The 13,902-nt window shown below is 56.1% G+C and overlaps 1 long non-coding RNA gene across 1 annotated transcript; it reads left to right on the top strand.

The window, feature by feature from the left end:
- Positions 1-4,925: 4,925 nt before the first annotated feature.
- LOC144282918 (uncharacterized) lies at positions 4,926-11,912 on the top strand. The gene is made up of 3 exons (XR_013351332.1): positions 4,926-5,447; positions 7,048-7,128; positions 10,205-11,912. It is a non-coding gene; the product is annotated as an uncharacterized LOC144282918 (long non-coding RNA).
- Positions 11,913-13,902: the final 1,990 nt, after the last annotated feature.

Below are 13,902 nucleotides of genomic sequence, written 5' to 3'. Positions count from 1 at the left end.
CAACCAAGGGGCAGAGGAACGGCAGAGTTCGTTGTGGGGGACATCGGGGCCCAGGGTAGAGCACGGGGACAGGAGGCTGGGCACTCGGGGGACTGCCGGCTGGGCTGGAAGGAGGCTACTGGGAACCGTGGCCCCAGAGCAGGAATGCAGAGGGCATCGGGGGACTCCCAGGGCCACGTGGGTGGAGGACCTGGGCCCAGACCGCGCAGGCCACCGGGTGGGGGCCGCCCGGGGCCAGGATGCCGCCTGTGGGCAGGGCTGTGAGCCCGCTGCTGGACGGGCCAGGGCTCCGCATGCAGGGCCCTCCCGGTGGAGCCTTCTCGTGGACTCTGTTCATGGCCCACTGGAGCCTTCCAGAGTTGCCCCAAGAAGATCCAGTCCCTGCTCCAGGCTGGTCTTGCCGCAGCCACCAAGTCAGAAGGGGGTCATTGGCTTATTCTCACCTCATTTCAGGACACACGGGCAAATCTCCAGCCAAAGGCCCTTTGGCAGACATTGTAAAACCACTGAGCTGCGTCCTCCACAGGTCACCCCGGCTTTGCAACATCTGCAGAGGAAGGGGCAGTGGTCCAGCAGGGGCAGGGGTCCAGCTGGGAGGGCAGGGGTCCAGCTGGGGGAGCAGGAGCCTGGGTCCAGCAGAAGTGGGGCCTGGGTCCAACTGGGGTGGGGGCTGAGATCCAGCTGGGGCAGGGGTCTAGCTATGTCAGGGGGTGGGGTCCAGCTGGGGCAGGGACAGGGGTTCAACAGGGGCAGGGACAGGGGTCCAGCAGGGTCTGGGGTCCAGCTGGGGTAGGGGCAGGGGCCCAGCAGGGTAAGGGTCCAGCTGGGACAGAGGCAGGGATCCAGCAGGGTCCGGGGTCCAGCTGGGGCAGGGGTCCAGTGAATTGTTCAGACTCTGGGCTGTCTCCACCACTGTTCCGGGCAAGTTCCTTCCCCATTTGGGACCTCAGTTTCTCCATCTACAAATGCAAGGTGGTTGGAGGGGACATATATGGGTTCCATTGTAGGCAGGTCAACCCACAGTGGAGGTTCTTGATCTTGGCCTCCATCCAGGGACTTCCGGGCCGGGGTCATGCCCACGAAGAGCTGACCTGTGCACCGTGGGACGCCGAGCAGCATGGTCTCCACCTGTGAGATGCCAGCCACCCCTTTCCGCAGCCGTGACAGCCACACATGCCTCCAAACACTGCCAGGCTCTGCTGGGGGCATGGCTACCGCGGCTTGAGAATGCCCACGCCACACGGCCTGTGGTCCTGACCACGGCTCCTGGGGACCCCGGATCTGTGTGTAAACCCTGAACATACAGCCTCTGTCTGGAGAGAAGGTTACCGGAGCTTATGACCCTAAAAGGGGAGCCAGTGCCCCCCCCCGCCCCCGACCGTAATGGTGGTTGATGCACCTGCGGAGTGCTGCCCGCGATGTGGCCCCGGTGGTCCTTGACAGGACAGGCCCATGGATGGTCTTTTCTTCCTCATTCATGAGCTTTTCCTTGGGGTTTCTCTGTGTTTCTCGACCCCAGAAGGTCTCTGGGATGTGCCCCCCTCCCCCAACATCCTTCATTGTCTGTAGAGAAGTCTCTTCCACAAATTGCCACTTTATCTGAAGTGTTCCTACCGGGTCTCTAAGCCCCGTTGATGGAAGAGGGCTGTTACATATGCAATCACCCACATTTATTTACATATCAGTGGCAAAGGGGGGAGGGTCCGGGTTTTCATCTCGGTGACACAGCTGCACATGTAAAAAGGGCGTCTATTAAGAAGGCCGTCGCTTGGTACAAGCTGCAGCATCTAATTGGCTTCTCGGGGACTTTTTTTTATTATTATTATTTGCTCTGGGAACTGTTCATTTGAGCAAACGATATTAAATGCCTATTGTCTCCGTCTTTAAGGAATTAGCAGCTGAAAACCAGCACCGGGACATCAGTGCCGTGTGACAACGGCTCCGGCGCAGTCTGGCTGCCGACCGGGGTCTGTGGAGTTCTGACGGATAATAAGCTGGTTTCGGCGGTGGCGCGCTACAACTCGGCTTTCGCTGAACCTACAATTAGCTGAAATAGGTTTCCCCTCCCCTTTACGACTGCTCGAGGAGATGCAGCACGGCTGGGAAGGTCTATTTAAAGCGGGTCAGGTTCGAGCGTCTCTACAGAGGGAGGAATAGGCCGGACCTGGGGAGGACGGGGTAGGGCACCTCACCCGCGACATCATGAGGAGCCCCGCGCCTTCCCCCGGATGGTGACTCTCGGAGCTGGGCTTCCGATCCCTGCAGTGGGGTCTACTGGGCCCCCCAGGACCTGGCGAAGCAGAACGCCGGGGGGTGAGGCTGGCGGAGCTCAGCAGTTAAGATCACAGAGCACACAAAATGGCTCGTGGGTTCCAAATTCTGTGAAGTGGCTGACGGTGACGCCCAGCTCACAGGGCGGCGTGAGGCCTACGCCCATTAACGCCCAGCACGGGCTTCGGCTCGTGGGACCGGCCGCGCGCTTACTCCTGTCATCAGCAGGCGGGCCCACCGCCCCTGACTCTGTGCAAGGGTCACGCACGCCTGGGCCCCGAGAGCACCATCCGACACCCAAACTGTTGGGGCAAGGGGTGCCCAATGGCATGACTGCGCCCCCAGGGATCGCCAGGCCACGTCTGGAGACGCCTCTGCGGGCCCAGTCCTGCCAAGTGCTTGCTACAAGCATCTAGCGGGTCGGGATCAGGGTCGCCGTGGCTCAGCATCTGCCGCGCACCGGGTGGCCCCAGAAGACAGTGGTGCCAGGGCTGGGAAGCCCTGAGGTGGGGGACGGCGGGTAGCAGGACGGAAAGAGGAGGGGCCGTGTCAGAGCCGGAGCCAGAGAGATGCAAGGGCCTTGGGCGCCCTGGGCCTTGCCTGTCCCCTCCGGGCTGTCACACCTGGCCCACAAGCCAAGGCCCCTTGGCTCCCTGACTCCTACGGGGACCCTCTGGGACCAACATCTGGACCTCACAGAAGGGCCAGATGGACACGTGGGCCCCCGAGAAACAGAAGCTCAGCTGGGTCCCCGGAGGTCCAGTGCAACCTTTGTCCGCTGCCTTTGCCCCCGCCCCCCACCCAGCCATCCTCGCTGGCACCAGCGGAGCCCCGTCAGGGACATGGATGCTGGGGCCTGGCACAGGTCAGGAGGGGCAGCACCGTGCACAGAGAAGGGGTGGGAACGCCATCGGGGGCAGGTGACTCCCCCCACCCCCGCCTCGAGAGGACCTGTGGCCGCTGGGACACACTGAGCCTTCACACGGAGGGCGCGGGTGCAGCTTGCAGCTGCCTGGCTTCGTAAGGACGCGCACCGTTAGCAACGCTCTGCAGAGTACCTGCCGTCCCGGCGCCGGGAATGCCTGGTGCAACTGGTGTCTAAGGACCTGGCCCTCCTCAGGAAGCCTGGGGAGCGGCTCACCCTGAGCAAGGCGGCAGCAGCCAGGGGTCCAGCCAGGCCCGGGTGGTGCAGCAGGACCAGGGGTCAGAGCCCGCGTGGAGTCCGCCCTGGGCCGGGCAGCCGTCAGGGCCGAGGGCGGAGCTGAGGGTTTGGAGTCAGGAGGGTACAGCACGCCTGTGGACGACCCCCGCTCCCCCCTGCTCGCCGTCCGGGCCTGAACCCAGAGAAGAACCCCGTCCCAGCCTCCCCAGCTCCCCAACCTCTTGGGTTGTCAATGGGGCTCTAATTAGAGGCCTCCGCAGGTGACACACACATAGAGCAGCTATAACTTCTCCTCCACCGACGCCTTCATGAGCCACGGAAAGCCCCGGGGTGGTTTTCATCATGATCCCGAGGCACCGACCCGCTGCCAAGCTGCCTCTGGGGAGAAAATCTGACATGTGGGATGTACTGACAAGCGGCAGGCTTGGGACCTGGCTGCTCTGCAAACAGCCTGGAGGAGCAGGCGGGGGTGGAGAGGGCTCAGAGGCTTCACATGGGGACAAGGCGTGTGTCATCCACGGCATGCTCATAGAGGGGCCATGCTTCCCCCGCCGCCCCCAGCCACCCCGTCAGCTCAGGTCAGGAAGGGGGGCGCAGGTCGGAAACCCTGGAGACGCTTCCAGAACCGTGGACTGGTGTTCGCGGTCTGCAGAGTAGGTTATAAAGTTCAAGGAAGAACAGAGCTGAAGTGAGCCTCCCAGAACGACAACAGCGATTCGGCGCCAATTGCATAAAAGGAGCCGTCAGGCCTCCTCGCCACCGTGCCGTCTAACTGTGGGTTTAAACGGCCTTTGCCGTGACGTGTGCTCAATTGCGGAGGCCGCCGGCATCCAAAAGATTACAGATGAGTCTGCCTCGGGTAGCCCGAGCTATGACGGACGGTTCCAGACCCAACAGGAGGGCATCGAGGGAGGGGGCGGCTCACAGTGGACATCTTATGCTCCGGGCCGTGTGGGGTGCGGTCTGGGAGAGCCAAGTCCAGGGGCACCTCCTGGGATGGACGTTGGTCAGCGAGCACTTGCCAAGCATCCACCCTGCGCCCACCCCCGAGTGGACGCTGGAGGCTGGGAGACAGATGGGCAACAGCCCAGTGCGCGCTGGGAAAGGGAGCCCGGGCTAGCATGGAGACGAGCAGGAAATGGGGACCTGCCATCAGTTCTCCACCTGTCCACCCCGGCAATGCCCCTGGGGACCCCAATAGTAGACCCAACAGACGGGACGGGGTGGCCGTCAAGTCCACGAGCTCCTGCACGGCACCTGCTCGCCCGTTTCAGCGTCTAATCCCTTCTAATAAAACTGAATGTGTACGCCTTGCGGTAAGACGGCCCTGCCTCTGCCACCGGGGTGGCCAGCCCCGCTCCACCCTGGCCTTGGGGACATTCACTACTTCCTGGAGAGGAAACTCCCCTCTGGCTCATAGTCTCCTGGCCTGCTCACCGTCTGAGTAGGACAACCTGAGGCGAAGGGCTGGGACCGCACCTGGGGGAGGTTGGGGAGCCCCACAGCCGCGTCCACTGAGGTCGCTCAGGCAGGATGGGTTAGGGGTCACACGGGGTCCTTGATGGTGCCCTCCCATCACCCAGAGAACGAGACTCCACTGGTCACTTGGAGTCGGGTCCCAGCTGGAAACATGCTTTGGGCACCTGTTTCGAGGGACCCTCTGCTGTGCACGTCTGCTGGGGACCGCGGCGGGCAGCGGGTGGGGATGCAGGGGCTCCGGATCCAGATCCCCAGCCATCTCGCCATCTCTTCCTGCTGGGAGACAGAGTGAGCTAAGAAAGGAGCGGCGTGCCAATGAATTAATGCACGGGGAACTGAGTAGGGAAGATGAGAAAAGACCGCAGCACAAGGAGAACCGTAACTAGTCAGCTCACCAAGCGGCTGTTTCCTACTCTAAGCTGTAATTGCACAGGACTTAAGTGCCTTGAACGTGTGAGCCGCCACGCCGGGGGCACGACAGGATGGATGGGCTGGATCCTGCTCTCCCGTGCAGACAAGCAGAGGAAGCAAGGAGGTGAGATCAACAATCCTGGGGTCCCGAGGTCCCGTGTCGGGTGCTGGCCGCACACACCCCACCCCTCCCTGTCTTCACAACCGTGTAGGACCTGGGCTCTGGGCATCTGGGGGCTGGTCCCAGGATCTTGTGAAGTTAGTGCCCTTCTAGTGGGTCAGTCCATTTCACATGCTGGCTGGAAGGAACCCCATGCTCCAGACCCCGCTGTCTAGGGCTCCTGGGACCTGCTGGGGGGACTCGGGGCTCCTTCCCCTTCCGGGGAGTGTGCTTCACGTCCTGCCTAGAAGCACTTACTGAGAATCACCAAATAAGTTTTGGCAAGTGCAAGCCCATGGGACTGCGGAGCACTTTGCAAGTGGGCTCAGCAAAAATCATGATTTCTGTAAAGATTTTTATTTATTTATTAGAGAGAGAAAAAGAGTGAGCATAAGCAAGGAGAGGGGCAGAGGGAGAAGCAGACTCTCCACTGAGCAGGGGGCCCGATGTGGGGCTTGATTCCAGGACCCCGGGACCACAACCTGAGCCAAATGTAGATGTTTCACAGACTGAGCCACCCAGGGGCCCCAAAATCATGATTTCTAACCGTAAAATGCATCACCCTGTGGCATAAGAGAGGAAGGGAGCGTCTTGGAGCACCACACAAACAAGGAGAGGAAAAGGAGACAGAACCACAGGGATGCACACCCTCACGGTTATGGAAAATGTGCCGACGGACCAGTATAAGGAAATTGAATACAGTTCTTAAATAAATGAGTTCATCATCTTTAAGGTTTTACAGAAGGAAGAAATTAGGGCAAATCCGGAGCTTAAGGTCTGTTTGCTGAAATAAGCAAAAAAAAAAAAAAAAAGGAAAGTTTTATTTCTAACAGTATGCTAACATATTTTCATTCTTTCATTCTGCACAAATGGCCCTAGGTCCTTGCATAAATGAGACCTGTGAGGACCATGGCAGGTTTTATGCACTAGGACAGTACAACACCGCGCATGTTATTTTACTTTATCACATCCAAGGCATCAAGAGTGAGACTTCCAGCCTCCTGAACTATGCTTTGGCTTGTGCTGTTTCTGGGGGTGTCCTGACAGCCGCCTATCACAGAGCCTGGGTGACCCCGGGAGCAGTGACCGAGACAGGGGACAGGACAGGTCCCTGGCTGAGGCCTGGCTCCTTCCCATGGGCCTGGACCTCAGTGAATAATTAAAGAAATAGGGATCCCTGGTGGCTCAGCGGTTGGGCACTGCCTTCAGCCCAGGGTGTGATCCTGGGGTCCTGGGATCGAGTCCCACGTCAGGCTCCCCACGTGGAGTCTGCTTCTCCCTCTGCCTGTGTCTCAGCCTCTGTCTCTCTCTCTCTCTCTCTCTGTGTGTGTCTCTCATGAATAGATAAATTTTTTTTTAAATCTTAAAAAATAAAATAAAACATTTTAATTAATGTTATTTAGTATTAAAACCCTTAAAGTGATCATTAAATATGATGTTGGGACAAACTCTCTGAATTTGCCTGTCCGGTAGGCAGCTGTGCGTCAGCAGAGGCTGGTTCCCGTGCTCATCCTCCATGTAACCTTGGACACAGGTAAATGTCCATGATTGTTCCCGTTTGCAGACACGATGAGTCTCGGAGGGAAGGCACTTGCCTCCACTGCCTTCGCTGTGACCAGCGCGGCCAGGAGCGGCGCTGAGCCAGGTGGGTGGGCATGGCCGGGCTTCCTCCACCCTCTGCTAATCCTGCACACAGAGACTTGGCTTGCTTGGACCATTAGCCTTGTTAAATCTGGCTCAGAAGCAAAGAGCTTTAATTATTCCCCCAGGGGAAATTGGTGCTCCCCTCCCTACCCCAAACCCTGCAGAGGGCAGGCGGAAAATAAAGTAAAATAAAATAAAATAGAACATCACCAATCCATCAGCCTCGCAATGAAGACAGACTGCTGACACCAAGAGGGGCTCGGTGCGGGGAGTTATTAAGCGTGGAATGGGTTGGTTCAAATTAATTGGTTCAGCTGTGACCTCTGGTCCCCGGGAAAGGTTGGGAGTGTTGACTACACAGGACAGGAAACCCAGCCAAGCGGACACAGTAATTGGTGGTGAACTCAGCACCAGCTGGGTGGTCCATGAGCAGAGCCCTTTCCTGCCCACCCCAGAGCCCTTCAGTGAAGTCTGTCTGCTGCTGCCAATCTGGGGAGGGAACCTGGAAAATCAGTCCAAGGGGCTCCAGACAAGGGGGGCTGCTGGGAACGAGGGTGAGAGCCAAGGAGGCTGTGGGAGCCACAGCGAACTATGGTAATCACCTAAGGAATGGTGGAAATGAGTCATGGAGGGCTGTGGGAGCCTAGGGGTGGCTCTGGGAGCCTAGGGGGAGCCATGGGGGATGTGGGAGCTATGGGGGGCTCTGGAAGCGATGAGGGAGCTGTGGGAGCCATAGGAGGGCTGTGGGAGCCATGGGGGTGCTCTGGGAGCCTAGGGGTAGATGTGGGAGCCATGGGGGGTGTGGGAGTCATGGGCGGGCCCTGGGAGCCATGGGGGAACCTAGGGGGAGACATGGGAACCATGGGGGATGTGGGAGCTGGGGGGGGGGTTCTGGGAGCCATGGGGGAGCTGTGGGAGCCATAGGGGCCTGTGGGAGCCATGGGGGAACCTAGGGGGAGATGTGGGAACCATGGGGGTTGTGGGAGCTATGGGGGGGCTCTGGGAGCCATGGAGGGCTATGGGAGTCATGGGGGGCTGTGGGAGCCTAGCGGGGCCGTGGGAATCATGAGGGGTCTGTGGGAGCCCAGGGGGAGCCATGGGAGCCATGGGGGGGGTATGGAAGCCATGGGGGGTATGGGAGTCATGAGGGGCTGTGGGAGTCCAGGGGGAGCCATGGGAGCCATGGGGGCACTGTGAGAACCTTGGGGTGCTCTGGGGGCTATGGGGTGGTGGTGGGAGCTGGGGGCTGGCATGGGGATGCAGGAAACCCAGAGCTAGGGAGACACAGCTCCACTGGGTGTAGGGAGCCCCCGGGCTTACTCCTGGGTCGGGTCCAGGGGGCAGCACACCCCACTACCCAGGGTGTCCCCCACACAAGCCCCAGGGTCTGTGTCGCTGCAATGAGGCGTGCACTGGGTCACTCCTGGGTGGCCCCCTGTGCCGGTCTGGCCACTTGGACAGCTCCCCGGGACACTGTCCTGAGGCTGAGCGCTCCCTCTGGCTGGGACGTGGACGTGGCTCCCCCGACTTTAGCGCAGAAGAGGGACAACTTTCTCGTCCCCACAGCCGATCCATGGTCCTCGCTGTGGGGCGACACCCGGGCCCCCCCTGAGTACCGGAGACTGTGGGGCTCTGCTGGCTTGTGCCCTGTACCCCGTCCACTCAGCATCCCACCTCCAGAGCCTGCCCCCCCATCCGTGCTCTGCGGGGCTTGGGCCCTGCTTGCCTCTCCTCTTCCTCAGTGGTCCTCAGGGAGCTCCTGGATTCCTCCCCAAAGCGGGGTGTGGGGGGGAAAGAGGCACATCCACTCGCCCCCTCCCTCTCCCCCAGGGGAGCTGCTGTAGCCCCTGCATGGTCTCTCTGGGCTCCCTACCTCACCTCGTGGCCCCGCCCCATTCTCTCCCTGCCCAGGGCCCCTCCCTGGAGCCCCCGCCCGCCCAGAGCCTCTGCTGGCCCCGCACACCCCCACCCCCACACCTGTTCAGCTCTCTGTCCCCTTCCACGGCAGGTCACCCCGGCCACTGGCTGAAGGAGCTGGGCTCCTCGTCCTCACAGCCTGCTGTCCTATGACTCAGCGCCCCGGCCGCCTTGCTCTCTTCCCCAGAAGCGACAGCGGGGTCCCTCCCCTCCTCCGGGGACCGGGAGGGCCTCGCCTGATTCGGGAGCAGGCCCGCCTAAGTCACTGCAGAGGGTCCATGTGCGAGGTGCGATGGGGCCGAGGAGCAGGACACACGGTGTCCTGCTGTGCCATGTCCCCTGCTGAGCTGGGCACGGCCGCCTGGCCTCCGTGGGCAGAGTAGGTGGGAAGCGCCTGTCTCTGTCCCCCAGCAAAGCCGGACGCAGCAGGTGGGAAGCGGCCGCGTCCTCGCATCCTTTCCGCGGCCCTAGGCCAGTGGCTCGGAGCGTCCTCGGGCCTCTGGGGGGGTCGGGGCCAGCTGCCAGGCCCAGGGCCTGCATGGGGCGGGGGGGGGGGGGGTCAGCGCCAACAGGAGCGCGCCTTTCCTTGCAGGGTCTCCTGTGCACGCTGCTTGCATGGCTCCAAAGGATGGAGGGGGCTGTGGGGTCACAAGCCCCCCTGAATGCTGACCTGAGCTTGCTTCCCTCTGGCCTGTGGGTTCCTGGAGCCCAGGACCGCTCCTGTGTCCACCCCACACTTAGAGTCGCTGGCCAGTGTGTGCTTTGGAGCTTCCGGCATGTTCTTTCTGCCCACAACATCTGACCCGTCTGTGGGTTACCAGACTTCATTCATCTCCCCTGGAAACCTTTCCCGAACTCGAACCTAGATTTCCTTCAAATACGTGCGCACCTGGCTCCCGTGTCTTCTGCATTCATTACTGCCGGCGAGAAACCGGAGGACAGCCTGATTTTTGTCCCTGTAATGTTCTCCTGCCAGAAAGCTGAAAGATGACATTTTCAGTCTTGAAATAAAATAAACGGAAACATAACTGCCAGACCCCGTAGCTGTTTCTCTGATTTCATTTGGGGAAAGGGTGTCCTTTTGACCTCCCTGCTCTGTTCTTATTTCATCCAGGAAAGCTTTCCCCAGTGAGGTTTTGTTTGTTTGTTTGTTTAATTAGGCTCCACGCCCAGCGCAGAGCCTGACGTGGGGCTCGAACTCACAACCATGCGACCGACCTGAGCCGAGATCAAGAGCCGCCGGAGGCCCCGGGCGCGCCGTCAGCGAGGTTTCGGACACCTGCTCCTGCTCCGGGCTATCGGGTTTCTTCCTTAGAAACATTTCCAGGCTTTGGCAGTTTGGGTTCCTAGTCTCCATCTTCCCAGCTCTTCTCACACAAGACTCAAAGAGTTAGGATTTTTCTTTACACTTGGGGGAAGCACCTGAAGGTGGACATGGATGCGATGACCCTGGCCCCCCTGAGCCCGCGTGGGTTGCGGTGCAGGAGGCGTGTTTGGTGCTCCCCACCCCCACCCCACCCCGCTCGCCGTCTTATCCAGCTTTCTAGGTGCTTCCGTGACATTCTGCGTCCAACCCAACCAGTTTCCCAGTATGTTCTGGCTCAAGTGGCAATTCTTTTCCTAAATTCTTCTGGAATCTTCCAGAGGATGCTATCTATTTATCGAAGTAACAATCGCAAAATTAATGCACAGAGATGCGTGAAACACACATGTGTGCGTGGTGGCGACAAGCGAGCGTCTCTAGAGGATCACCGCCTCAGTGCAGCCGGCGGAAGGGGGGGGCTCCCTCCTTCACCCCAGCCTCTCCCGCCCACCCACGAGGGAGCCTCTGCCCCCCCCTTTCTGAAATCGTTTTCCTCCGCCCCTTCCTGACTTTAGCGTCCGCACGTGCATCCTGAACAATATGTTGCTGCCTCCTCCCTGCTCTGGAAGCCCACACAGGCCTTCTTGGGGACGTGCTTTTTCACCCCGCATTACCCGCATTATGCTTGTGGGATTGACCTTGGGTTGTGTTAGCCGTGACCCAGGCACAGAGCGGGTCCCCGATGTGAATGCACCATACTGTGTTTATTCACTTTATTTTGATGGAAGCTTGGGGTTGTCAGGGTTGGGGCTACTATAAACAACGCTGCAGGGGGGGCATCCCGGTGCGGGCGCCCCACGTTCTGAGTTCCCAGAGCTGCCCGTGGCATTGCCAATCCTACACGGTATGGGCGTGCTCAGATTTCCCAGGAAGTCTGGGTTATTTTTCAAAAGGCTTGCCTTCCAAAACGGGGGGAGATTTTCATGGCTTCTCATCCCTGCCTCATCCATTATTTGACATTGTCTGTTTTTTGATTTTTTGCCAACCTAGGAGATATGTAGTGGTCAATTTGCATTTTCCTGGTTACGAGGGCATGTTTTCATATTTATGAGGCTTTGGGGATTTGTGTGCATGGATGAGATGTCTCCTAGAGTCTTCCGCCCGATTTTTCTGTTTGAGAGGAGTTCTTTCTATGTGTAGAACCGTGACTTTGTTGGATTAACTGTAATGCAAATGGGCTCCTCGTTTGTGACTTATTATTTTATTTTTGATGATTTGATTCAATAATTGAGAATTCTTTAATTTTATGCAAGCAAATTAATAAGACTTTTCCTTTGGGTTTGTGTGTCTTGTGCTTATTTTAAAATTCTTCTTAACACTTTCCAACGGCATTATAGCTTTGCATTTCCTAAGTCTTAAATCCACATAGAATTATTTTTGCATGTAGTGTGAGATGGGGATTCAATCTTATTTGTTTTCTGCCTGGACACCTAATTTCCCAGCACGATTTCTTGGAAAGCCCAATTTTTGCCCTCTGGTCTTCAATAAAAATGGTGATATGCAGAGATGTCTATACAACCGTGGCCTCATTCTGTCCTCTGTGTGCAGTTGTCCAGTCGTGCACCGTAGCCACGTGTCCTAACCTAGAATATAAAAGCCTTGTTGACTAAAAGGACAAGTTCATCTATGTTATCAGCTTTCAGACACGTTGGTGATCCCTGGCCCTTCACATTTTCTTTTTTTTTTTCTTCACATTTTTATATGCATTTTAGAATTAGTTTATCATGCCTCACACCCCAAAATTACTAGGATTTGTATTATGGCATTGAATAATTAAATCGGTTTTGGGTAATGGGTATTTTCCATACTCGAACTTCCAAGACTCGCAGGAAGCTGGTTCAATTTTCTCCGAAGTATAGGCATTTCTCCAAATTTTATCCAAAAAGTCCTTGCACATCTTTGGTTGTATTGCTGGTATGTAGGAATGCAATCAGTTTTGATAACTGGTTTGTATCTAGAAAGACCGTTAAGAGAGCATACTAAGTCTAATGACATCTCCACAGGTTCTTTCGGACCTCCCCAGTATTCCAACATGGTTTACTCTCCCTTGCTCATCTGCACACCTTCTACTTCCTCTCTTGGCTACTACATGGACCTCAGCCTCCAGCATAATCTTGAACAGAACAGTGATGCCATGTGTAAATGTCTTTCTCTGGGCCTCAAAAGGAATGCTCTATCCACGTAACCATCAAATGTGTTTCTGCAGTTCGCTATGAATTTTAGTGATGAATGAATGTTGAATTTCCTGAAGTTCCATTTAAGTGTTCCTACCAGTTGCGAGCTCCAATGACTTCTCTTCAGGGTCCCTGCATTCACTTGACTCAGTGACTCAGTTTTGGGGGAAGGCAGGTTGCAGCTTGTCCTGTAATGTCAGCTTTCTGACACATCTAAGAAAAGTCATTGATTTTCTGTTTATTCAAGCTTTTCTTTTTTTTTCCTTGTGGCACAAATGGGAGCAACACTTCCCAGATCTTACATCTCCGAGCAGAAAGTGGAGGTCTTTCTTGCCTTCATTTTTGAAAGATATTTTTGCTGGGTATAAAATTTTATTTTGATCTTTCTTATCAACAATTCAAAAATGTTGCTTCACTCTCTCATTGCTTGCATGATTTCCAAAAAGTCCACTGTCACACTCATCTTCTGTATGTGATGTGTCCTTTTTCTCTGACTGCTTTTGAGATTTTTCTCTTAATGGCTGGTTTTAAGCAATTTGATTATAACGTGTTGTTTTCTTCATGCATCTTGTTGAAATTCATTGAGCTTCTGGGATCTGTGGGTTTTACAAGTTTCATCAAATTTGTAAAATCTGCAGGCATTTGTTTTACAAATGCTCGCCTGACTCTTCTCTTCTTCAGGGACTCCAGTTACACGTGTATCAGGCTGCTCAATATCACCCTGCAGTTCACTGAGGCTTTGTGAAATTTTTCAGTCTTTTAAAGAAAACCAAAAACCTCTGTTTTCTTTTGCATTTCTTTTCTCTGTCTTCCAGCTCACTAATCTTTGCTTCTGCAGTGTCTTATCTCCTGTTCATTTTATACAGTGTATTTTTCATCTCAAGCAGTTTTCACCTCTAGAAATGTGACTTGGATCTTTTTTGTACCTTTCATGCCTTTGTTGGCACACTCAGTACTTTCTATACTTTTGGAATATGCTGGATACATGTATAATAGTTATTTTAACATCCTTATCAGCTTTTTAAAGAAGATTTATTTATTTATTTGAGAGAAAGAGCACACAAGGAAGGGTGGGGGACAGAGGGAGAGGGAAGAGCAGACACCTTGCTAAGCAGACTCCTCACGGAGCCCAACATGGGGCTCCATCCCAGGACCCTGAGATCATGACCTGAGCTGAAGGCAGATCCTCAACGGACTGAGCCACCCAGGTGCCCCCTTATCAGCTTTTCCTAATATTTGTGTAAGTTTGGAGTGAGCCAATTGATTCATTTTCTCTTCCTTATTGATCATACTTCTCTGCCTCATAATTTTTGGTCAAATT

This window comes from Canis aureus, chromosome 14, assembly GCF_053574225.1.
Source record: "Canis aureus isolate CA01 chromosome 14, VMU_Caureus_v.1.0, whole genome shotgun sequence".
Lineage (NCBI taxonomy): Eukaryota > Metazoa > Chordata > Mammalia > Carnivora > Canidae > Canis > Canis aureus.
Note: the sequence above shows the minus strand (reverse complement) of the source record. Positions and strands in the feature narration are given on the sequence as shown.